This window comes from Lepisma saccharinum, chromosome 28 (genome assembly GCF_977018435.1).
Source record: "Lepisma saccharinum chromosome 28, izLepSacc3.1, whole genome shotgun sequence".
Classification (NCBI taxonomy): Eukaryota; Metazoa; Arthropoda; class Insecta; order Zygentoma; family Lepismatidae; genus Lepisma; species Lepisma saccharinum.
Window position 1 is genome coordinate 1646938 of NC_139256.1, and position 26405 is coordinate 1673342.

Consider the following 26405-nt stretch of genomic DNA (forward strand, 5'->3'; position numbering starts at 1 on the left):
AAGGAAGTGAAAACGCACAAACATTCAATTATTAGTGGTCGTTATTATATTGTTCCTGAACAGATAATTCATTACTTCGACTACACGATGACTAAGAGCCTTTTGTAATTTTTATCCACAAGACATACACAGGTTTCGTTTACGTAGAAATCCACGACTCTTTTAGATTTATCCATTAGATTGATCAAGTGTTATTCATAATGCGCCATACTAGATCCTATGCCAACATTTGGATATGGAAATAAGTCAAGACACGCGTACCATTTGCAACATGGAGTTTCTTGGTTTAATCAACTTTCGAGAAAGAAGTTAAGCATTGTTGAATTATTTTCTGTGACGGTCTAACTATCTCAGAAACAATTCCTTGGGCTGAAGACCTTCTTGTATGGAAGTGTGACCTTGAACGAAAAGAAAAACAGGAATTTAGACGATGAATGCAAAAATGGCAATCAGGTCATAAAACGAGATATTTTATGCAACACTATTTATTTTTCCCAATCTTCTATTAGACAGCAAAATAATGAATTCTAACTATTGTGAAAAATGTCATCGTGAATGTCACCAATTAACTTTGTAGGTCATTTTTGATATTTTATTTTTCAGCCCCATGCCGATAAGTGATGAACTTGGATTTGAACGGCATTGGGAGTGTCACCATTCGTCTTATCGACCCCGAAAACTATGGATTTCACACTAATATCGGTCGTTTTCGATTGTTTTTTTATATATGAACCCTTCTCACCCACACCCCTAGGGTGCAAAGGGTGTTTTGGAGTTGAACGGCATTGAGAGTGTAACTATTCATCTTGGCGACCCCGAAAACTATGACTTCAAATTCGTAACGGTCGTTTTCGATTATTCTTACACGTCACCCCTTTTCTACCTCCACCCATAGGAGTGCCATTGGTGCCTTGGAGTTGAACAGCATTTGGAGTGTCACTATTCATCTTAGCGACTCCGAAACTATGGATTTCACATTAATATCGGTCGTTTTCGATTATTTTTACATGTCATTCTTTCCCACCTCTCCCCTATTGGTGCCAGGGGTGTCCTGGAGTTGTACGGCATTGGGAGTGTCACTATGCATCTTAGCGACCCCGAAAACTATGGATTCCACACTAATCGGTTGTTTTCTATTATTTTTACGTGTCACCTCTTCCCACCCCTACACCTAGGGTTGAAAGGGTTGTCTTGGAGTTGAATGGCATTGTGAGTGTCACTATTCATCTTAGCGACCCCGAAAAATACGGATTTCAAATTAATATCGGTCGTTTCCGATTATTTTTACATGTACTTCTTGCCACCCCCACACCAAAGGGTGCCAGGTGTGTCTTGGAGTTGTACGGCATTGGGAGTGTCACTATTTATCCTACCGACTTCAAAAACTATGGTATCCACCCTAATATCGGTTGTTTCGTTTATTTTCACACGTCATCCTCTCCCTATCCCACCCCTAGGGCTGTCAGCTGTGTCTTGGAGTTGAGCGGCATTGGGAGTGTCACTATTCGTCAACTCGACCCTGGCTCTCGCTTCGCTGTAAGATGTGTTTGAGTTTTTGTTCCAAATCCACTTTGCGCACAGAAAGGTTAATCGGGACTGGACCTACAGTTTACAGTAGGATCCCAATCACTATGTGCCTCCACCTGGTATAGAACCCTGCTGGAGCCCTTGATTACAAGGCGACATGGCCGTAGGCAGGAAAAAATTTCGGGGGGGGGAGTTCATTCATAATTGTTCCCATGGGCGTCGCCAGAAATTTGAATAATAGAAATAATAACAATAATTGTACAATAATAATTAAAATTTCATAATAATAAAACAATTTTATTCCATAATAATAATACTATTAATTATTATTATTATTATATTATTGTTATATCCTTGAGTTGGCTTAGTCAATCCAGCAGATGAGTGAATATCCAGCACAAGTTTATTTTATTTTTTATTTTTTTTACGTTTCATACAGTGTGTACTGAAATGCACAACTTTAGATACCTTCAAGAGAAAAGCTTTAAAAGTTAGATGGAAATTTTAGTCATAAAGCTTTTGTTGTTTGACTAAAATTAAATTTTTGGAATTTTGAAAAGTGTGGAACCAGTTATTCTTATGGATTGTAACCTCAATCGCGAACGTAATGCGCTACAAAACTGGAGATCCTAGGTTTGAACTCCTATCAAGGGGGATTTTCGACTTTATCGGACAGGGAATTTAAAAGTTGGAAAGGGAATTTTGGGTCAATCATAAGGGAATTTTCAGTCTATATTTCTTGTCGCGCAGGAACAACACTTGAAAGAGGACAGCAGAATTAAAAATGGAGGGAGGGGTCGCGGGTGGGCTACGATTCCGACAATAAGTCACTTAAGTTTCAGAATTCCAAATGTATGAAAATTCTAGCTCGATGTTTCAACATTATCTCCTTGTATTTTTGCGATGCTTCGAAAAAGAAAATTGAAAATTTGTTACAGATTTTGGTTTCTGAACTTCCATTAATCCAACATGTCAGAAGTTTCGGGGGGATTGAACCCTAGAAACCCCCCCTCTAAATACGGCCATGCAAGGCGACGACGATTCCACTGTGCCATTGGAGGGGCTAGGGATGAAGAAGCACAGAGCATCATTTTCCTTATATCCTCGAAGCAAACATGTAATGCATTTCAGAGCAACAAGCACTTTTTATTTATAAAGTGCCTTTATCAATAAGAAAAAGGTACCGTATTCTGGCAACACTGCAAAGATGTATATCTAAATTTCCCGTCAGTGCATGTTTCAACCTGTTACAGGCAGACAAGCATGCGTCTGATGCAGGTCGTGTGGAGGTGGCGTACGAAATACGCGCAGCGAGATGAAAAAAACTTTACAACATAAATTTGTTACAAATTGGGTAAATCGTTTACCGAACGTTACAGTTATAGATACGGGCAGTGTATGGTGATGCAGCATTATCAAGAACCCAGGTGTATGACTGGTATAATCGTTTCAAAGTTGGACGTGAAAGTGTCGAGGATGAACTAAGATCAGGACGGACGCCCTTCAACGAGAAGACAATGTGAAGAAAGTTCGTGCACTGGTGAGAGGTGATAGACGCTTAACCACGCAGCAACTGTCAGACATGCTTCATATCAGCAAAGAAAGCTGTAGGTTTCTGTTCCACTATAATTCTCTGCCTCATTTCAACAATACCTTGCTAAGCGATCAGTGACAGTTATCAATCACCCTCCACATTCTCCAGACTTATCGCCTGCTGATTGTTTTCTTTTTCCCAAGCTTAAGATGTCTATGAAACGGCGAAGATTTGACGACGTCGCGGACATTAAATTAAATTTGACGCGTATTTTGCGAACACTAACTGTCAATGACTATCAACAGTGTTTCCAGGGTCCGCTTGTCAAAGTGTATTGCCTCCGCTGGTAATTATTTTGAAGGTGATAGAGTCATTTGAAGATAATTAAGAGCCCGTATCACCGCTGGTGACGATACCTAAAAAATAGGTTCTTGCGTCGACCTTCTGTGCTCGAACAGTCAAGTGTGTGACATTTAAATTTTACTGAGTTAAAGATCAAATATGAAATTTGTTATGTCGTTAAGCCTTTTTTTAAATACATTATTTATTACGTAGTTTTCCTTATCTCAATTTCGTAAAATTCACTTGATCGCCAATTATATGTAATAACTTAAATCAACATTTTAAAGAACAAGAAAGCTTCTACTGTTCTTCTACAGCAAAGAAATGAAACTGATCTTACATAATTTTCTTTAGAATGTCTGTAGTTCGTCGACGTACAGAGCAATGTATGTAAATTCTAACTTTGACGTTTCTAAGCTGGTCGCGCTAGCCGTTTCCCCCTCTGTACCGCTCGCGCTCAACCCCGCCCCCCCCCCTCCACGGCCCTTTTTTCTTTCACAATCGGCCGGTCTTCCAAGAAAACCGCATGCTGAGAGCTAGGAAAAGAAAAAAGAATTCAGGGAAAGGTTTTGGGGGGAATCAATGGTTTGGGCGATGCTTGTAAACAGTTCTTCACTACGCTATATCCTAATACTAAATCACGATGGGGTTGTAGTGCAATGACAACAGTGAAGAACGGGGGATTTCTCCAGTATATTGTTCACGAATGGGAAGGGCTGGTTACACAGACTCAAGTACACCTTTACAAAAGGTTTGTCTGCAAAAGAAAAATTGTGCCAAATTATAACTTTTTTTTTGTGAGAACACGAAAGTCCATTACCAAGGGATTTTTTTAGGGGGAAGGTGACTTTACTCAAAGTTTTTAGGTAAATATTGTGTAAATTCTATCTGGTGGTGGATTATCAACCAGTAACGCAAATTAATGACTTTTTAGCTGTCGATCATAAATAAGTTCAATGAACGTTCATTGTCAGTTTGAGATATTTCTGAGGGTCAATGGTAAAAAATACTTGATGGAAATAGTGCTATTTTTAAACATTTTGAACGTCCGTTCAACTTAATTTCGAATTTGGCTCCTTTCATGATTTGTAAGTAGGGGGATAAAATATATTTACTTAATACTTTACTGCGTTATTTTATCACCAATTACATATATATATATATATATATATATATATATATATATATATATATATTACAGTCAGACCCAAAGAAGTCACAACATAAGATAGTTCTGTGTCATCATATACAAAAATACTTTTAGGCATAGGTCTTATGTAAAATAAAATACATTAATTATATGTTGTTTTTTCTTTTCCAAAGACATTATTTAGTTGAATAATATGACAGACTTACTATTGATAATGACCATACAAAACACACCATAGAAATTTCATTCACTTTCAACTTTCTGGGGCCGGCCACCGTGGGGGAGTGGTTAGCACATCGCGCTACGACGCCAGGGGTCCCGGGTTCGAATTCCGGCTTGGCCGCGGATGTTTGTGAGTGTCCATTCATCAATTTCATCATATCATCACTTATTCCCTTCTTCGCAAATTGGCTAAAAGTGGCACAAAAAGCGAAGTAAAATAAAGCAAATCAATCAACTTTCTGGATATACGACAAATAACACTATTTCTGTATAAGGAATTTTAGGCGTGCTCAGATCCTCCGATTATGGGGAGCAAGGGCCTTGATAAGAGTTCAGCTGACGAAATAAAGCCTTCATTCCATCTCACTGTTTTTATTACATTGATGGGAACAAAACAGGGTCGTGTGTGTCCCGACGCATCTAAAATCACTTTATTAGATGAATTTCAACTTCAGTGGCACCATTGTTCTCTGCTGGCGCTTTATTTTCCATCTCTGCTGTTCAAAGACTATTGTACGTATAAACGTGGTTTAGTACCGCAAATTCAAAAGAACTACACATAATTTATTCATGTGCAATATATGGGCAATTTATTCTGCAGACACATATAGATAATACAACTAAAGAATAAAATATGTGGAGGTGTTAATAAGAAATTTGCTAGTGGGAGAGTCCAATTACATAGGAAGTAATACACTACCATTTCCTTACGTAGTTACTTGAAACTTTCGTAGGTTTGAAAATAGTATTTACTTTTATTTCTATAAAAGCATAATGTTGTTTAAGAACTGTTATTAGATTCTTCTGCACTAAATTTCTAAGTGAGGCTATTAAGGGGCAACTTCTCCCTTCCCCCCCCCCCATTTACTCACCGTATGCAAAGAGTGTGAATACTTTTTTGCTGAAATGGGAAAGTGAACCACAGCAAGAAACTAATAATATACGTCTGTTTTTATGAACAGCTGCAGAATTACCTACAAACTTGTTGAAATTCACAGTTTTGCTAGCTTGTACTCATTGGACGAAATACATACAGCCAGGGACGGAGCTACAAGGAGGTCAGGAGGGATGAAACCCCAACAACATATCTAAGCTCCCCGTAGCCCCCAGATTTTTATAGTACGGTAGACGCCTTTCGATCGAAAATTAAAGAAGTAGAAGCTATCTTACGTAATATTTTCCATTATAAAACTTCCCTTAGGGCAAGGCCATTGCTATGTTCAAGTACATTTCCTGCTTTTATAAGATCGCAAGATTATTGCAACGTGTTGTACGTAAAATCGTGGTTGGAGGTGGCAGCTGCAGATCTGCATGGATCAACAACGGACATTGATTATTTAATACGTACTAAGTAATTGTTAAATCACAAGTCTCCAAACTTGCCAAAAAATTTTACAGATACTCTGCTGCCTATCTGGTAGGTGGATGTGTTCAGAGGCTGTGGGATTGCTGTTTGGTTGTTGGAGGGTCAAACGATGATAATACGATGCCTACGAAGTTAAATGATAACAATTATTATCCTATGTAAATCATGTCACTATTTTTGGAGCGAGTGTTAAAAATTAATTTTTATAAGTTGGAGGATGTTACCAATTGTATTGTGAAGGTAACACTGAGAGAACAAACATATTTTCAGTGCAAATTCACCTACACTAGGAGACAAAAGCATTGACTATCAATATCATTGACATAAATCAATGGATACAGTTGCAGCTCTCGCACTGGGCAGATGTGATTAGTAGTGAAAATAACTACCAATAGTTTTATATATGTTTCACATCCGATTCTTCTCCATGGAATAGAAATTGGCCACTCGGCATAAATTATTTTCCAACGTCATAAATAATAATTTATTAACATGAAGACCTAGACTTACAAGGAATAAAACTGCCCAAGCTTGCTGATTTTTGCACTAAATTGCAATGTTTAGTTGCACAGAGGCTAATCGGGACAAAACCTACAGCCTATAGTGGAATCCGAGCCACTTAATTAAATGTCCCTAACCGTGGATCGAACTCGTGACCCGTCGATTACAAAGCATCATTATTACCGCTAACCGAGGCGGGAAGGTTCACTTATAATCTTTCTAATTATTAACATTTAAGAGTTAGTTAGTTTCTTTAGTCTTTTAATTCCTTAATGTCGTATTTTTGCCTCTCGGATGTTTTCAATAACGATGTAACGATGAAAGGATTGAGAAAACATCGCTGACAATTATGTTCATTGCAAATACTCGAATGACAAACTACAATCAGAAAAGCTGCCCCCCGTGGCGGAGTGATTCAGTTCTTTTTCACATGCATGCTCGGATCCGGAGAGATAGTTCGCAACTATGAATAAGAGGAGTGTACAGTTAACAGAATCAAGCATATCTGGAAACTAGTAAGCTGCGTGAAAACTGACATACGTGTATTTCAGGATGACTATGATAGATATGAACAAGAAACTGTATTAGCCTTATCTGCGGATGTTTGAAAAGTCCTGTAGTAAATTCACAAATTCGTCGTTCCGGTTCAATATGAGTAATATGCATTGGCTGTAAATAGTTTTAATTGTATCAAAAATGCTAAAAGTACACATTTTACTAACTACACGACTTTCCCAATGATCCCAAATGGCTAACTTGGATTGATATTCATGTGCATTAGCACTGGCCTCCGTGGTGAAGTGGTTAGCACATCCGGGAGTTCGAATCCCGGCATGGATGCTCTTTGTGAGTGTCCGTTCATCAGTTTCATCATACAATTCATCCTCAGGCGGAGCACAAAGCATGACACCTTAGGTTGTAAGACACGTTTTTATTACGTTAAGAAAAGAAAGAACATCAAAATCATCTCACTTAGGATAATCCACCAACTGCAGAAAACACAAAAGAATGTCTTCCGCCTGTTCTGCACATGTGTCGCAACAGGGTGAATAGCTATGCACTACTACAAAACATAGTAATTATTTCCCTAGTTTACAGCACCATACAGGAGAGATATCCTGCTACTCGATGTTATAAACTATTCCATATATGTTGGTCAGAGGCGTGCGCACGGGCGGGGGGAGGATTGCCCCCTAATCACGGACGTTTGCAGATTTTTCCACAAAGGGACAAGAAAGGTATTTTTTCATGGGGCATATTACCCCGATACTAGTACTGTCCTCTCAAAAAACACCACTTGAATTTGAAATTATCGCATTCCTGCGTCCCCATTACATAATAATTAATGTAAATTACTATGACTGAAATCTAATTATACTTGTGAAATATATACTTTTAGGTTGACCTTCGTTTTCAAGGTGTGGTCATCCTTGCCCCCCTTCCAGACGTTCCATGCCCCTATATTATTATACTTTCACCTAGAAATTTAGTGGAGAGCAATATTGTCGATGTTATTAAACAATATTATACTCTAAAAGGAAATGGCGCAACCACAATGGGACAGGGGGCATTGCTTATGCCTTTTTCCAACCTTGGACGGAAATCATTGAATTAAAAGAAAGCAAGACTAGCAGAATCTACTAGTAGCAGGACAAAAGGATACTCAAGACGGAATTAGTTTTCACGTCCATCTTCATTATTTCTTCCAGACGGTCAGGATCACTTGCAGAGGGTTACAGAGGGACAATTGTCCCCTCGACTTTAAATTTTATACAAATAAAAATACATTTCTTAAAATTTTCTTTCTCGCTTCGCTCGGGGTACCTGCTTTTCTTGCAGTCTTGTCAACTTCCGAGCCGTAGCTAGGAAGTAGCGGGAGTTGGCACTGGGCGCCGAACAATCTGATTGAGAAAAATTGTAAAAAAGAATGCCATGCCGTCCCATGCGCCCTATTAAATCAATACTGTTTTCAACTTTCAAAAATTTGGATCGAAAAATTTTCTTGCTCGCTTCGCTCGCAGTTTCTTTTCTCCAATACATTGTAAATTACCAGAAAGAAAGTAAGAACGAATAAGTAATTCATACAGTTGCTGCTATAACAGTTTGGTTTGGAGGAAAACGAGCGCTCACATTTCAGAGACAATCTATATAAATTTTGCTGTTGGTTTGTTAAGGGGCGGATGAATAGATTACGTAATGTATTTAAATAATATGTTAATACCCAGGTATATATATATATATATATATAAAATATACACACTCGCGCGCGCAAACACACACACATATATATATCACATCAATGCAAAAAACTAAAAGAGTGAGATAAAATGAGGTTTTTCTTTGCCGATCTGATTTAATTTTCAAGGTTTTTGCTCCCCCCCTTATCAGAGGATCTGCGCACGCCTATGATGTTGGTACCTTCTTCTAATAATAAAAACAAGTTAAAATAACAGTAATATTAAATTAATAATATTAAAATATTAATTAATATTGTTATCACATGAATGGGAAAAGATGGCATAAGAATAGGAATATAACAGCACGTATTCATTATCTAGCTCATGAATAGTTAAGATCGCTTCAATTTGTATAAAAACAACTGACCTGGCAAGGTGATTGTGAAACAGATAAGGAATTGAATATTTATTGAATAACGAAAAAGGATGCTAGATCCATTTGACGAAAAGTAAAGCTCTTAATTTAATATTTAAGCATATTACTTAGGTAGTGGTGTGTATAAATCTTCTTTGATACAGTCATCCAAAGTTGTATGACCCCAATGTAATCCTTCCCTTACAATAAGTTTGACGGAAATACACCTATCTCGATTATACGACAGATGCTAAACAAAACAAGCATATTTACATAATTTAATTTTAGTAAGTCTCTCGTGGAAGATTCGGACTCCCTGGACACCCCGCCTCCCCTAAATAGTCCTTGGCTCTATTACATGTAAGTTGTATTGCGATGTTCGTCAATGTGTGTTTTTCTTCTTTCAGACACTCGGAACATGTGTTGTCCTGTCACAGAAACCCTCTCGGCTCGGAGTTATAAACGTTCGGGCTCAAAAGAAAGGTCTATTATGGTCAGAGCCTGACCTTCCCCGCGGGGGGGGGGGGGGAGAGTAGCGGACAGGGAACCTTGTCTTCTGTTTCTTTCGACACAGCAACCCTCCCACCAGTAAAGTCTCAAACGGTCTACCATGCAATGGATTTGCGTTCGAAGGGGGAAATGGAATCAATATTGGCAAGACTAGGAAGAAAATTTGACATCTGTCCGGTGCGTTTTTCGAGTGACGCTGATACGGGCTCTTAATTGTTTTCTATCCTAAAAGAAAAGTTCTGTTTTTTTTTGTTTTTTTTTTATTGGTGAACCTTGTAATTTTGCTTCATTCGCGTCTAGGTTCGATGGAAAACACTGACCAGTGAGGAACAGTTTGAGTTTTGGGCCAGAGATTGAAGTTAGAGGGGGCCACATCTGGGGGTTGGTTTGGATGTAGTGTTGCCCACGAGACGAGACGAGACGAAACTTTGGTCTGTCCCGTCCCGTCTCGTGAAAATGCTGTCTCGTCTCGTGTCTCGTCTCGAAAATATTCGTTTGTCCCGTCTCGTGTCCCGTCTCGAAGAGTTCTGTCTCGTCTCGTCTCGTCCCGTCTCGTTTTGTCTCGTCTCGTCTCGTAAAAGTGAACCGAGATATCATGCCAACAAAAGTCAAAAGTAGCAGAAACACGAAATATTTTTCCAGAAAGTGGGATAAAGCTCCAAATATTTTACTCACTGCGTGGTGAGAATTAATAAGGTTCGTTAATCATGAGGACATTAATATTAAAAATGCAGTTTCTTGGTTACTGATTGCTAGGTATCTTATGAAATCTACCTTGTGTTTTTCTCGCTTCCATCCAACTATCTATCCTTTTGAAATGTTTTCCGCTGGACCTTCTTTCTATCTGAATGTCGAACTTCCGTGCACTATGAAAATTTACCTTTTTTCTTTAAATTCTAAACTTGGCGCTGGGAGCAACAAAAAATATTTTAAATGTGTAGTACGAACACAAAAGACTATTCAAAATTGCAATAAGTTACTTAGTATATTACAAATAGAAAGCATTTATTGTTCTTAATATTGTTAAACATCTCCCTCTATGACATAAGTTTCATAAAGTGTTCCTTTGTGATATTGTGCTGTTTCTTATGTTTAGCTTATGACGCACATACTTCTTTGTTTTTCCTTTAGCCTCTAGGAACGATACCACCACCGCTTGATCTAATTTATCCTTCGGCAGACACGCATCTAGAAATATATGTCGAGGGAGGGTGTCCGAGCCAAGTGTTTCAGAAAAAATGATAATAATAACATTAACGACAACAATTAAGCAAATGTTTAAATTAATACATTAATATAATTCATAGGTCTATTCATTTGAATATGTAAATTAATCAATTCTATTATTATTATTACATGAAATATTACAAAGATTGTAGAAGAATAGTAATATAACAGCACGAATATTAGCTAATATCTAGCTTACGTGTAGTTAAGATCGCCAAAATTTGCATAAAAACAGCTGTCCTGGCAAGAAGTTTAATGTAAAAAAAGGTGATGAATTGAATATTTGCTGAATAACAAAAAAGGATATTACATCCAGTTGACGAAAAATAAAGTTCCTGATTAATATTTTATGCTCATTATTATAAGTAGTAGTGTACATAAATCTTCATTGATACTGTCATTCAAAGCCGTATGATCGCAATAAAATCCTTGTTCGGCAGGAAAAAGTAACCCTCGATTATGCTAAACAAATATATTTTTGTTTAGCTAGAGCAAGGCCCCAGGAGGATGCAAGAAGCCGTTCCTGCAAAAGTGTATGTTGTACGAAGCGAAGCAACGTGACAAAACCACCACGTATGGAAGGCAAACCTGCATATATTTTATATCGCACATTTACAGAGCCGTGCCTCCTGAAGTTATAAAAATCCCAACTTCAATGATTCTTTAGACATGCTATAGTTGAAAAAAATATGTTTAGATGCAGCAAAAGTGCATCATTATCAGATTATGCATATAACGTGTTATTGGAATCAAAAAATTGTGTAAATGGATGCCTCCCCGATGGCGTTGTAATAACGTCGAGGTCTTGTAATCAAGGGTCCCCGTGTTCGATACCCAATGGAGGCACCAAGTGGATCGGATCGCAATTTAAACTCTAGGTAGGTTCGCGATTTAGCCTATTTGTGAATCAAGTGGACTTAAAAAAACAATATCAACCTTAAGAATATTAGAATCCACTAATTCACCCGCAGCTAAGTCAAATTTCACATATTCCTTTTCATCCTCGTTCATAGACTTCCTGCAATACTCTTGTGTTGCATCCCACCAGGTGCGAGAAATGTGAAGTTATTCTTTCCCTGTATTGCGTTCTTTCTTTTCATAAGAGTAAGGCTAAATTCTCGTTTTATCTGAACTTTTAAAAAATGTGCAAAATACGTCTCTATCTTTAAACAACCACCCTTTCTCATGTATGTGTAAAATAATCCCACTCTGTCTCAGAAAACCTCTTCCTACGATCAAATGAAGGAAACAACTCTCAAGTCTCAACAATTATAATTTTTTGCTTAAATTTCCTATAATTTATACAAACAGTAGCACATATCACGTCCCTTGGTGCAACACTGTGAACAGCTAATGTTACTTTCCTCGTCCTAATAAATTTACTTCCAACCAGTGACGGCGCCAGGGACATGTGACGGGGGGGCGGAAGGGGGCAACAAAATATTGTAAGGGAGCAGTCACATTAAAACGCCCGAAAACACTACATACATATTATGTGTGTATATATATATATATATATATATATAATAATACTTGTAACGACCCTGCGTGGTCGCCACATTTAACAACCCTGCGAGGTCGCAAAATTATATTTTGTTAAGAAGGTATGGATGAAGAATGCATGCTAAATGTTTAAATGTGTTAACGGATCCACCTCTATGGTTATTAGTTTCGCTTATTATTATTGGACCCTACGTGGTCGCGGTATTCTATAAATGTTAATGGGTCCACCTCTACGTGGATTAACTTGGCTGATTATTAGACCTTGCGTGGTCGTTGTTTTTTTTGGTAAATGTTATCAAATATTGTGACATGAGAATTAAAGGTTAAAAACCTGAAAAGTGGAATGTGAAATGAAAAAAAATTGAAAATTAGCTCAGCGAGAAGCACTCTTTGAAATCAGTAAGTACTAGGCAGAAAGGCCTGGAGTTCAAATTCTGAGTACAGTGTGAAGGTTTATGACATGAGATTGTTAGCCATTTTGATTGTCATTTATACTGTTCAATTTGTTGATGCAAGTGAGTGCTAAGGGTAAAAGTAAAGACACTTGAGTAAGTGTGCTAAAGGACATCTTTGTGATACGATTATAATAAACTGTTACATATATATGTATAAACCTGGTTTAGTCTTTCTTTGCACCTAGCTAGCCCTGCGATATTTCTGAGTTCTTGTACTACGACTGAATCAGTTAGCACATATGGGTAACTTTTGCCGACCCTCCAACTGCAGTGTTTAGCGTGTTGAACGCAGCCAGTACCAGTACTCCTGCGCCTTGGTGCTGGGCACTGCGTGGGTGGACGTTGCATAAAGTTTTGGCGTCTTAACGTGGGGCCCGAGAGATTGTAAAGACTGAAACCAGCAAGCCAGTGGGAGCCTTTTAGCTACAAGGACTAGAAAGGGCTCATAAGTGTCAGTGTTGGTGTTCTTCCAAAGAATTCACGAAGGTGAAGATATAGTGTCGGTAGTGGAAGAAACCATAGACGGTGTGCCAAAATGGAAAGGGATGCGTCAAGTATGAGCTTAAGAAGCAGAGGGAGGAAAACCGTAGATGAAGAAACTGGGTTCGGATGCTGTGAGGATACCGGAGGAGAGAGGGAGTCTTTCCAGTGTTGCCAATGTCTACAGAAGTTTCATTGGAAATGTGAGGGGCAAGAAGAGACCTCAGTCTCCACTGCAGAGTCCAGATGCAAGACTTGCTTATCGGTACCCTTGATGGTTTTAGGACAAGAACCAAGTGCTCCTAGTACGACCCCATCAGACCATTGGTTATTAGAATGGCTGATGAGAGATAAAGAAGAGAGAAAGAAAGAAAAAGCGGAGGAGGAGAAGCAGAGAAAGAAAGATATGGCTCAATTAGAGAAAGCTAGAAAGAAAGAGAAAGCAGAAGAAGAAGCTAAAAGAAAACTAGAGACAAGAATTTAGGTCGCTAATAGAGTCTCTAGAAGAGAAGAGGGAAATGGAAAAACGAGAAGCAGAAGAGAAGAGAGAAAGAGAATTAGAGACTCTCCATGCCTTAGTTCAAGGTCAAGAAGAGAGGAGACAGCAAGAAGCTGAAAGAAGCCGAACAGAGATGCGAACACTGTTCTCCCAACATAAGACAGACCAGTTAGAAAGTCTTAGGGAGGAATTAGATAAAATTAGAATCTCTTGTCAGCTGGAAGTAGTGAAAGTAGTGGAAGAACAATTAGAACCTTTAGCTGTCTGGCGTGGTGAAATGGAGCAAGAGCAGGAACAAATGAAGAAAAATTTAGACGTCTGTCTGCAATTGGTAGCTCAGTCTACGACGGAAAATGGAAGTGAAGAACCAGAGAGAGTTAAGCAGATAGAAGCATCTATAGAAACCATAAGTTCAGCAGTAAAGACTCTGAGTGAGCAGACTGTAGTTATGGAGAAGGCTGTCCAAGAACAAAAAGTAGCTGCAGAAACGATGGCTAAAGCAACCGGCGAAAAGGTGAACTCTCTTCGCGGAGAGACACAGAAATTGGAGGTATCTCTTCGGCAAGAAATACAGGAGCAGACTGGGTCTATGGTCAGAAGAGTAGGCGAACTGCAAGATAAAATTGAACGGTTGCAGCTACAACCGGGAGTGCCTTCTGATGTTCTCCCAGATTCCATTGAACGAAATAGAAGTCTGAATCCTGAAGCAGCCTCTTATGAACCTCCTAGAGTGGTGCAGAATCCTTTCTATATGGGAACCATTCAATCGGATAAGCGTAAGCGGCCTAGAGAAGCAGATAGTTCCGACGGGACATCTCCTCGGCGAAGAACCGAATTTAAGATGCCTAGAATGTCTGACATCGCACACATCCCCAAGTTCAAGGGTGATATCGAAGCTCAGTCAGCTGAGAAATATCTTCGTGAGCTCAATGTAAGCTTCGAGCTCATGCAAGTGCCTGACAATTACAGACTCGAATTGCTACCTAGAGTATTCACAGGTAAAGCTGAACATTGGCTGGCAGGTAACATAGACAGTTTTGTTAGCTATGCTGATTTCTGCATAAAGTTTAAAGAAGAGTTTGCCTCCGAGAAGGCTAAGCAGAGACAATTAACAGCTGTAAGAAATAGAAGATATTCCCGTCCAGTACATGAAAATATGGAGAGCTTCGCTTGGCTTGGAGCATTTACGCCGCCTATAGGAATCTAAGTGACAACTTCAGCGAGAGCGAGGTGCTGAATTTAATCATAGGTCAGTTACCTTATAGAACTCGAAATCTCTGCCTTGCGCACTCTCCGCGAACAGTTGACGAATTGACCAGTTTCCTCAAGGACTTTGAAATATATGATGATCCCGACTACTGGAGAAATAAAGAGGACTTCAAAGATAAAGAACTTCCCCATAAGAATTTCAAAGTGCGAAGCATTGAGACCAAGGGTGACACTAAACCTGAAAACTCTTGGAGCGCTCGGAATTTTAATAGATTTGGACGTAACAGAGGGCTGAACCATAACCAGAATGGTCGATGGGAATCTTATCGACCAAATCGAGGGCCAGATCGCAGGTTTCCCGATTGGAGGAGGAACAATCAGGGACGCAGTAGTCCTAATTCTCCTAGGCGATCCTCACCTAGAGAATCGGGACCAAGGGGAAGACAGTCACCCTCCAGAGAAGTTATGACCTCTGAGCAGGAGGGAGCCCTAGAAACAACCCGGGACTTCTTGCATAATCAAAGGTCTCAATCCTGCCAAACAAACTAAATCCTTGTCTAGGTGCTTCGTTCCCATTTAGGCAAGGGGCCTCGGAGGAGCGACCTGATACAACTATCCAAGAACTAAAGGTTAACTTTCAACTAACTGAAACAGAAGAAGTAAAATTACAGAGTGAACTGAAATCCGCAAGGGAATCGAGGATTAGATATAAATCACCAGCAGTGGCTGCAAAGTTAATAGATATACCAGTGACTTGTGTAATAGATACTGGGAGCGAATGCTCTATTTTAAGTTATGAAGTTTGGACTAAGTTAAAGGAACAAATTCCAGGTATTCAAGTGCAGAAGGTTCCAGAGATAAGATTGGTGGATTTTTCTGGGAGCCATAGGAAGCGTGTCTTTGGCAGCAGACGTGTGGAACTGGAGATTGAAGGTATGGTGTTCAGTACTGAAGTTTTTATATTGAGAGGGTTTGTTACAGATCTTCTTTTGGGCATGCCATTCTTGAAGCAGCACGAGGCCGAGATAAATTTCAGAAGAAACTCGGTAAAATTGTATTTTGGAAAAACCCCGGATCAAGATGTAGGGAATCCACTGGATGTTGAAATTGTGCGGTACATCCAAAAGGTCCAAGAAAGAGACGAAGAGTGGATGTATAAACCGACAGACCTCAAGGAGAAGGTCGAAACTATAGACATTCTTAATGATTCCCAGAAACAGGAGTTGCTGCAAGTGCTGAATCAATATATAGCAGTGTTCTCAGAGAAGCCCGGTACCATGGAAAGTGCAGAATGTGAGATCCTTTTAAAAAGTACCGAACCAGTTCATCGCCCTCCATATCCAGTGCCGCTCTCGAAAAGGGCCGCTCTGGAAAAAGAACTTAGCTTGTGGAAAAGCTGGAACATTATTCAACCATCGGTATCACCCTATCTCAATCCATTACTAGTGGTGGATAAGCCCGATGGTAGTGTAAGACCGTGCCTGGATTTTCGACTATTAAATGCTATTATGATTGTTCCTAAAAGCTCAGTGCCACCTATTGATGAGTCATTGCAGAAATTTAAACAAGCCCAGTATTTTTCGAGTTTAGATCTAGCTTCAGGCTATTTACAGATTCCTTTGAAACCAGAATGCCGAAAATACACTGCTTTTTCGTACAAAGGTCGCCAGTACGAATTCTTGAAGATGCCTTACGGCTTATCTAATGCTGTGTCTACCTTTGTGTCAGTTATGCATACAGTTTTTGGACCTGAAACTGAAAGTTATCTGACAGTGTACATAGACGATATTCTGATTTTTGATGTGGATTTCGATAGCCATATCCAACATAAAGAAGATGTGCTCCATACCGACGAACAAGAACACAGTCGACAGAGTCAACTTCGACAACCTTCGCCTTTACAGATGTTCTCCGGAGCGAAGAAGAGAAGTAGTAGGGGAAGAAGAGGACCAAGGGACTGAAGTGTAGAAGAGACAGAGATTCTTACCAGTTTGATCTTTAATATTTCCAGTAAAATTTTTCCAGAAATTGTAAGTTTTAAATTTCTACCAAAATTTTTGCCCGAGGAAGGGGCGTATGTAACGACCCTGCGTGGTCGCCACATTTAACAACCCTGCGAGGTCGCAAAATTATATTTTGTTAAGAAGGTATGGATGAAGAATGCATGCTAAATGTTTAAATGTGTTAACGGATCCACCTCTATGGATATTAGTTTCGCTTATTATTATTGGACCCTACGTGGTCGCGGTATTCTATAAATGTTAATGGGTCCACCTCTACGTGGATTAACTTGGCTGATTATTAGACCTTGCGTGGTCGTTGTTTTTTTTGGTAAATGTTATCAAATATTGTGACATGAGAATTAAAGGTTAAAAACCTGAAAAGTGGAATGTGAAATGAAAAAAAATTGAAAATTAGCTCAGCGAGAAGCACTCTTTGAAATCAGTAAGTACTAGGCAGAAAGGCCTGGAGTTCAAATTCTGAGTACAGTGTGAAGGTTTATGACATGAGATTGTTAGCCATTTTGATTGTCATTTATACTGTTCAATTTGTTGATGCAAGTGAGTGCTAAGGGTAAAAGTAAAGACACTTGAGTAAGTGTGCTAAAGGACATCTTTGTGATACGATTATAATAAACTGTTACATATATATGTATAAACCTGGTTTAGTCTTTCTTTGCACCTAGCTAGCCCTGCGATATTTCTGAGTCCTTGTACTACGACTGAATCAGTTAGCACATATGGGTAACTTTTGCCGACCCTCCAACTGCAGTGTTTAGCGTGTTGAACGCAGCCAGTACCAGTACTCCTGCGCCTTGGTGCTGGGCACTGCGTGGGTGGACGTTGCATACTTATAATAATAATAATTATTATTATATTCATGTATGGTGTTTTGGGTTTGTTTTTATTTAGAGTGGGCGTTTACTGCCTAAATTTACTTCTTGATTACGAGTTTATCTCCACATGATTCGTTTTAATAAAGACATCAATTATTTTTTATTGCTAAGTTGCGTTGTCTCTAGTGGCCTATTTCAGTATTGGAAGACATTCATAATTTTATAATTAATCGTCTTTCTTGAGATGAAACTACTGATATAAATATTTAAGTTATAAGATAATAATATAAATGATGAAAATAATGCTGTCATTATTTTCTTGCAAAATAAACGTGACGTTGGAAGAAATGAATCTTCGTAAGTATTAGAAACAATGTGAGGCACTTCTCCTGTAGGAGAATTGTGCTCTATGTGCTTTGGAGAACACATTGCCCACCTTTGGTACGTCCAGGACTTGACATTTCTTCTCAATGGCAAGAACAGCCAAATGAGGCAGTTTGCATCCAACATCCTGTTTCGGCCTTTTCAAAGATTTTAAGGACAACCATATTCGTAATGCTGAAGAGTTTTGGGCAAAATTTGTGTTTCACCTTTCAGGGAAATGTTATCACAGGATAAAAAAATCAGACAAAGGTTACAGTTATCTCATAATTCAGGAAATATTCTGACCCTGGCATTACTTACTCTTACTCTATCACTCCAACGTATGTCTGTGCTCCACAATTACAGGCACCTATGGAGTTCGTGAGAAGTTGTTCTTCGATTTTGATATGTACGAGAAAGAGCGAACCTGCATCCAATGATTGAAGAATGGCAAATCCTAATAAGCATTCTTTTACCTGCCCGCGATATGTTTTGAATCGAATTTAAGTGTAATTTGCATTTTAAGGTTCACGTTCAATACATTTCCAAATAATATCCCCTCATTAACTTCAAGAGTATCGAAGAAATTCCCTTTGTTAAGGTTTCCTCAGACTCATCATCTCGAAATTCAAGTCCCTGAATAGTAAGAAACCGCGATGAATCCACAACAACTGACATGTAGTGTCGGGTTTTCTTCGATCACCTTTGGTCCTGGGTTCGATACCCAGTGCAGGCACTTTAAACTATTAGTCCAATCCCGATTGGCTTTTCTGTGCATAAAGTGGACTTAAAACACCAAATCAACCAACCAACCAAATCTTGAATCAACTTTCAATGTCTTTTAATAATTAGCGTTGTCACTAACGACCACGATTACGAGTACTACAGATGATGTCTTGTGGTCCTGAAAATATTCGTGATGTTTTAAAACCATCCACATTCAACACTTTTCCCCAATTCTTAAGACTGGGTAAAACTTAGGTTAATCTCGGCTATTACAGGACATAAATGAATGAGAAATAACCTATGCCCGGGTCGGCGCTCGAATCTTGAACGAAAGTCACATACACATGCTCTATATATATACACTAAACAAATTAATTAATTAATCAAGTTGGTATTATAAGCAGGAAAGTGATATCATGCAGAATACACCACTTTGAAAAGGTGAAAATCGTCATACTCTTATAAATGAACTCTTATTATTCGATATTTAATTAACTTCAGTTGGAGGGCCCGGGGGGGCGAAGTGTCCGACATGGGGCGTCCCCCTGCCTCCTCTGGCGTCGTCACTGCTTCCGACCCTCTAATAACTTCGCTGCTGATAGCTTCACCTTCGAAATGGAAGCTTGTGTGTCGGCGAATAATACAAAGAACTTGTGTTCACTGTCCCTCTTTCATTCAAAGTCTGCAGTTTTCCTTTTCAGCTTTTCCTGCAAAACTTCCTGTCAGCAAGCAAAGCAAATTACAGAATTTTTATTGCCCTTCCCTTGCATCAACCTTCATTCCTAGGCCTGGATTTATGGCACTTACCCGCTACTGCAGGTCAACCTCGCCCCTATGTTTGGTGTTTGCCGCCTGAAGCAACGGTGTCCATTGTTCAAAGCAAAACCTCTGTCAGTGGGGAACGGCGAAAAAAGTCTCGGAATACACCCTGGCCGTAAACAAGCTCCCGCCACCCTGACATTGGTGTCAGCTTCCCTCTGAAGTTTGATAAAACTACTTTGTGAAATGTGTTTAGTAACGAATGAAAATGTAGACAGTAGATACTACATGTATTTTGCTCATAAACTTGAAGGCTAAATTCACAGAATAAAAAGAACAGCTACAACATTCTATCATCTAATTCACAGAAAGGCTAATCGGGACTGGACCCACACTTTAAAGTGGGATTCAAATCACTATGTTCCTTCACCGGGTATCGAACCCGGCACCCCTTGATTACAAGGTGACGACTCTACTGTGCCATCGGGGAGTCCCCATAGAACAAAGTTTCCTTCTACGACGATTATACAGAACTTAGTGCACTTCCTTCATTTGAAATTATTCTATATCAGGCTCAGTATTTCGTTATTACAATCCAAGGAATAGTATTCTCCTTTAATAAGAAATACATAAATAAAAAAAAGCATTGGAAATAATCTTCAAACGGACGTAAAAAAATCGAATCCAACCACCTGTAAAATGCCTGAGGGAAACAACAAGAATTTTCTCAACAAAGACATATCCGAAATTTCCATAACATTCTAATAATTTCGCAACCCGTGCAAATAATCATGTGGTAAAATCTTGTCGTGGTTCCCTGTAAACACTAAAATCACCAAATTACTTGTTTCCACATTTCCCGTATTTTCTCCTTCTCTTTAGCTCTCAGCTGTTCGAGGTGGGATAATGCAAGATTATTTGTCCCTAATTATCTCCTTCTCTTAGTCTTGCTAATATCTTGGACTCCTTAATAACTTTCCCAACAACTCCTTATCAATTTGTACTGCCATGTTTCCCACAATGTTTTTCCTACTTCCTAATAACATTCACTTCTGTACACCCTTTGATGTAAAAATTAAATAATAAAAATAAACCATATCCGTCGGTCCGTTTATCTTTCCAACCTATAGAGCTGAGACTACTTTTACAAGATAAATCTCGGACTCAGACACTCTACGATGTTTTGGTCCCTCCTTCCACCTTCTCTACCTGCCCTTTTACTTGATGTTATTCAGAATTGTATTAGTATCTGGAGTACTATCGTTACATAAAGTTATTAACCTGGAATAAATTGAAAAACAAAAATGGGGAGTAATGCTATGTTTCGAAAGAGTATTGAAAATATGTTTAAGTATTCATTCATTCCTCTCTTTTGACTTAATACACGTTTATCAACGTTTCTAATTGAAATATTTATTGCAAGCAAACAAGTATTTGCAACTGATTAAATATTTTGCTTTTATTTTTTCGAGACATTCGAGACGAGACGAGACGAGACTTTTCAAAAGCCTCCCGTCCCGTCTCGTGTCTCGTCTCGAAAACGAGACGAGAAAGGCATTCCGTCTCGTCCCGTCTCGAATTTCAAAAGGCTTGTCCCGTCCCGTGAGCAACACTATTTGGATGTTCCAACAAGTTATTCTTCAAAGTCATTAATTTTCAGATTGCAAACACACTTTTGTGAGCATGTGCATTGTCTTGATGAAAATCTTCGTTTCCTTTTGCAATAAGTGTATTTTCTCACGAATTTTATATTTAGTTGTTTCTAATGATTGGAATGACATTCAGCAGTTATTGTTTTACCCCATTGAAGACAATCAATCAATATATAAACGCCCTTTAACATCCCAAAACACCGACTTTTTTGCCTTTTTGAGGCTGAACAACCGTGGTTTGTCAATTGTTTTGACTCCTGTATCGATTCTGGTGAGTAATGGGAAATCCACGTCTCATGATTATTTATAAATCGACCCACAAAATTAGTTTCATTTTTGTTAAAGCTGTTCAGATATTTTCGTACGAACGTTTTTGATCTGCTATTATCTAGTGTTACACCTATATTGCGCAAAATTTTCTCTTAGCAAATGCCTCATGCAAAATATATCCTACACTTGTTTGTAAGTACCTATGCCTTCAGCAATTCCACACACTTTTAATCGCCAGTCATCTAGAACGATATCATGTATTTCTTCAATGATTTCTGATCTTGCTCTCTTTGGACGTCTTTAACAAGACTGGTACGGCCATGTTTATATTGGGTAGACAATTTTTTAATGGATTAAAATGATGAAGAATCATATCTTCATTTGGAAAGAATTGTATCACTGCACGATATTCAACTTTATCAATTTAAGGAATACACAACACATTTGTTTCAGACTGCTGTATTAAAGAAACTATTTGATATGACTTACTATTTACATTCATGCTTATGACAGATGTACTAAAGTAGCAAGAAATCTTGCCAATAGCATTGGCATGTATGATCAAGGTCGAGAACTTTTCAGACCACCCTCGTATGTTAATAACAACTAACCAGGGGCATATTTCTTCTATGTGGAGAGGATATTAACCACCGTTCTTTAACCACCCCAAAAACACCAAAAGCACTGTTCGTGCTGATTATTTATTCGCTTGAGATAATTTCCTAATCCTGAACATTCCGAGAATCCTTACCAATTTCTCGAAGAGGATAAGTGTGCAATAATATTGGAGACATTGTTATCGTATTGATACTTGAAAAAGTATTGAAACATTGTGCAATGCAAGTCGTCAGAAATGCAAATTTACTCATATTTCAATTTAAGGATCCAAAGTTTAAAAATGATGATCATTTCAGCCTAAATTGCAATAGTCTCTAGTGTGCTCGTCTTGTGGTACCGTATTAAATGAACCACCCTTGCAGTTTGGCAACATCGTGACTTGCTGTACAACGGTCACTATTGCTCTCTCCACGAATATAGACCAGTCAAGGTCGGAGCTGCCCTTTTCCCCCTCCACACCCCTGGCCCTCCAGGGTTGCCAAAATTCTTCTAAGTTGCTCAGTCGACACTTGATTTCGTCGGTTGAAATTGTTACTCATTGGCAACACTGTAGGTGGGCGGAGTGACCTTGACTGGAATTATTTCATGGCTCTAGCTTTAATAGTTTCAGGAGAACGATATTTTATGTTAGGCAACCCTTTTTGTATATTCCATATAGAGTAGGCGTATCTTCAGCGTTGCCAGGTAGTACATATTACATGCGTTAAATGCAACAGAATAATAGGAAGCAATGGAAATTTCCACTAAATTTTACTGACAACAAGTTTAGAAACTACACCATACAAAAATAACCGCTGCAAATTCTTGCGTTTCTCTGCGTTCAATTTAAGGCAAAAACGGGACTTCAAATTGCGAGGCTAGCGTTGCTATCCAAACACGATCCGCCATGTTGATACGTCATGTATATGCGTAGGTGGTTTGTCGTCTGCACTAAGAGCGTTCAGTCTACGGAGAGACAACGTGTGCGGCAGTTTAACGGAGTTCCGACATTTTCGACACCGTCAATTGTGACACTATGGCAAAAACTGTTTTTTTCCCGTCATAAGCGACACTGCTTGGATTTTCCCCTACGATTTGTAATTTGTTTACACGAATTAGCGACATTTGCGTACGTGCAGCAGCAATAGCGTCTCTGAAGAAAGTATTTCCCGAGGCTCAGATCAGTGGTTGTAATTATCACTTTAACCTATGTTTGTGGCGAAAGGTGCAGGAGTTGGGACTGACAAACGATTATAAAACAGATCCAGACGTGCGGCTGTGTATAAGAATGTGTTCAGCTCTGGCTTACCTCCTTGTGGCTGACGTCGATGATTGATTGCTGTGTGTGATGGAAGATGCGCCAAACCACGACATATTGAGAAATTTTTGGATTATTTCGTTGAACAGTGGATGAAGAACTCTATTTTTGACATTTCCACGTGGAACTGCTCCCAACAGCGGCACAGGACTAACAATGCAGTCGAGGTATTGACGGAAAAGTCAAGTCCTAACGTACACCAATTAGTGAAGACTTTAAGATTAGAAGCTGTGTACAACGACTATTTATGTGAGAGGAGGGCCTTGAATCTTAAAGGGAAACGTAGACGACGTCAGTACATTACATTAGATGAGAGAATACAAAGAGCGTTTGCCGACTATGAAATGCATAGAGATCTTAAGCGCACTTTGAGGAGAATGGCGTACGTTCAGAAATAAGAATGAAAATAGCAAGATGTTGGTTCAACTACAAGAGAAACGACACATTCTACATTTCTACATTGACAAGGGATTGCAGTCTGCTCCTATACTGACAAGGGATCTAAACAATCCGTCATTGACAAAGGATAAATACATCCAGCTTTTAAACACCCAGCTTCCATGATGCCAGTGTGAAGGAAAACTAATAAAGGTTTTAAAAAACACACCAGCTTCCATGATGCTGCCAGTCCTAAGCCTGGATAAAGTGTGACGGGAAGCTATTTACACTTTGTGTCGCAGATGACGGCAAAAATGCTAGTGTCGCAAAAGTCGTGGATTCCAGTTTAACGATCTGTACAGATTAAAATAATGGAAGAAAGAGCAAGAGTGGAAGGGAAATTATGCTTTGAAATGATCATTCTTCTGTCAAATATACGTGCAAGATAATGGAAAGAGGTCTGTCATGAGAAAACTATTGCTTCTGTATTTGGTTGCAGACCGAATTTTGAATTATTATTGTTTTATTTATGGCAATTTAACCTGTAGTGCAAAATATAAACGAGATAAAAGTACGGTATTCATCTCTTCATTTTCTTCATTTTATTAAAAAAAACTATTTAACTTTCTTTTCGATAAGACAATTTCAGTTTGTGATAAAATATTTGACATTGTAAGATAGACTGTGCATATTGCTATATGCAGATATATTGTTCTTTGTCTTTGTTTAATGTCTTTAATGGAGTTTTGTAACATGAAGTTATAAGTTACAATAAATTATGTTATAAGTAGGGCTAGGATTTTGATGACCTTAAAATTATCAAAAAGATTACCTTTAAAAAATGCATTTATGACCTAATACATGCAAGAAAATGCCCTATAAACTTAGAAAAATGACCTAAAAATTCTGAAAAATTTGTAAAACAAATTTATAAACTACCAAGAGAAATTCAAATTACAAATTAACGTTACAGTATCTATCACATGTTCATTGCGTATGGTAGTACAAGTAACAAAGTTCACTTTTTGTCATCTTTTACACTTTAAGTACTGAGTTACAGTACACACCGAAAATCTTATGCAAATTTTCAAAAGTGAATGATCGTCGGTTTTCGGACAAGAGAGCCTTGTACACGGAAAAATTTCTCTCGACTTCTACCGGCACAAGATGAGCGTACTTGAAATGAACAATATCACTTGCTGTTAAGTCACTTTCAATTCCATAGAGTGCAATTTGCTTCCCTGACAAAATGTCCGATTCAGAGCACAAAACTTTTTACCCCTTGTTTTTTAACAATAATCCGTCTGGCAATAATATACTTACTAATAGAGGGGGATATCACATTGTTTGAGCTGAATTGTTACACAACAGCTTCTGTCAACAATACTGCACAGAATTCTTTCTTTCTTCAAACACAGTCCTTCAGAACTGCGCTGAAGGCAATGAGACGAGAGTCTCCTTCAAAGGGTTGCATTTGCATGTAAAATGTCCCTTCTTTCACCAAAATGTAGAAATATGCATAAATGACTTTTAAAAGGCCGAAAAATGACTTAACGGTTTAAAAAGTTTAAAAAATGACCTTTACTCCAAAATGGGTAAAAAAAATTTAAAAAATGCTCTAACAAAGGCATCCCAATTAATTCACTTACGTGTAAAACACGTTTCTATCTACATATGCAATGTTTCTGCCTTACCAAAAAAGGATGCATTTGCATCAATATCGTAGTCCTAGTTATGAGTTACCGCTTTGACTAATTGATGATCATTACAAATTGTAACGAGGACAAAATAATTACAAGGATAATATCCCTTAACAGGAAGTATGATTTTTTATTACATAATTGGAAGTATGTGTCTGACAGACACGGAACGCCGAAACTTTTGTGTCCTTGCAAAGTATTACATAGATTTATTCTTATAATCTAATATTATAAAATTTATTTCAAAATACACACACAACGCAAGTGCTACGTAAGAAAAAATAACTATTATTGAGAAAAACTTTTCTTTTTTTATGAAAATGCAACTTTGTTTGTCTCCTTCCGTGTTTCTCTTGTTTCAGAGTCGTCAAATCAAAGGCAGAGTAACAAAATTTAGAAACGCTTCACTGACATAGCTGATCTAAATATGGGTCTACCCATAGAATCAGTAGAAAATAGGAAAACCATATCCTCATGTCCAGACTTACAAATTGATGTAAGCATAAAAAGAGCTAAAAGTGCCTTTATTTCACACTTATGAGTTGGTCTGTAATTGCTCTTTTGATGCTCTTTGACTTTAATTCTTGTTTTCTCTAATTTTACATTTGTCCACAACAGAATATGATCAATAATGTCGTCATCAAAAATTAGAGACCAAATATCTTCCATTTGAGGATTTTCACCTAAAT

General features: G+C 38.4%; 1 long non-coding RNA gene across 1 annotated transcript in view; it reads right to left on the reverse strand.

Moving 5' to 3' along the window:
• Nucleotides 1–275: 275 nt before the first annotated feature.
• Nucleotides 276–26405, reverse strand: part of LOC145980817 (uncharacterized) — a 32620-nt gene continuing 6490 nt past the window's right edge. Inside the window, exon 3 of the long non-coding RNA XR_014440890.1 lies at nt 276–398. This is a non-coding gene — a long non-coding RNA (uncharacterized LOC145980817). The remainder of the gene's footprint in view (nt 399–26405) is intronic.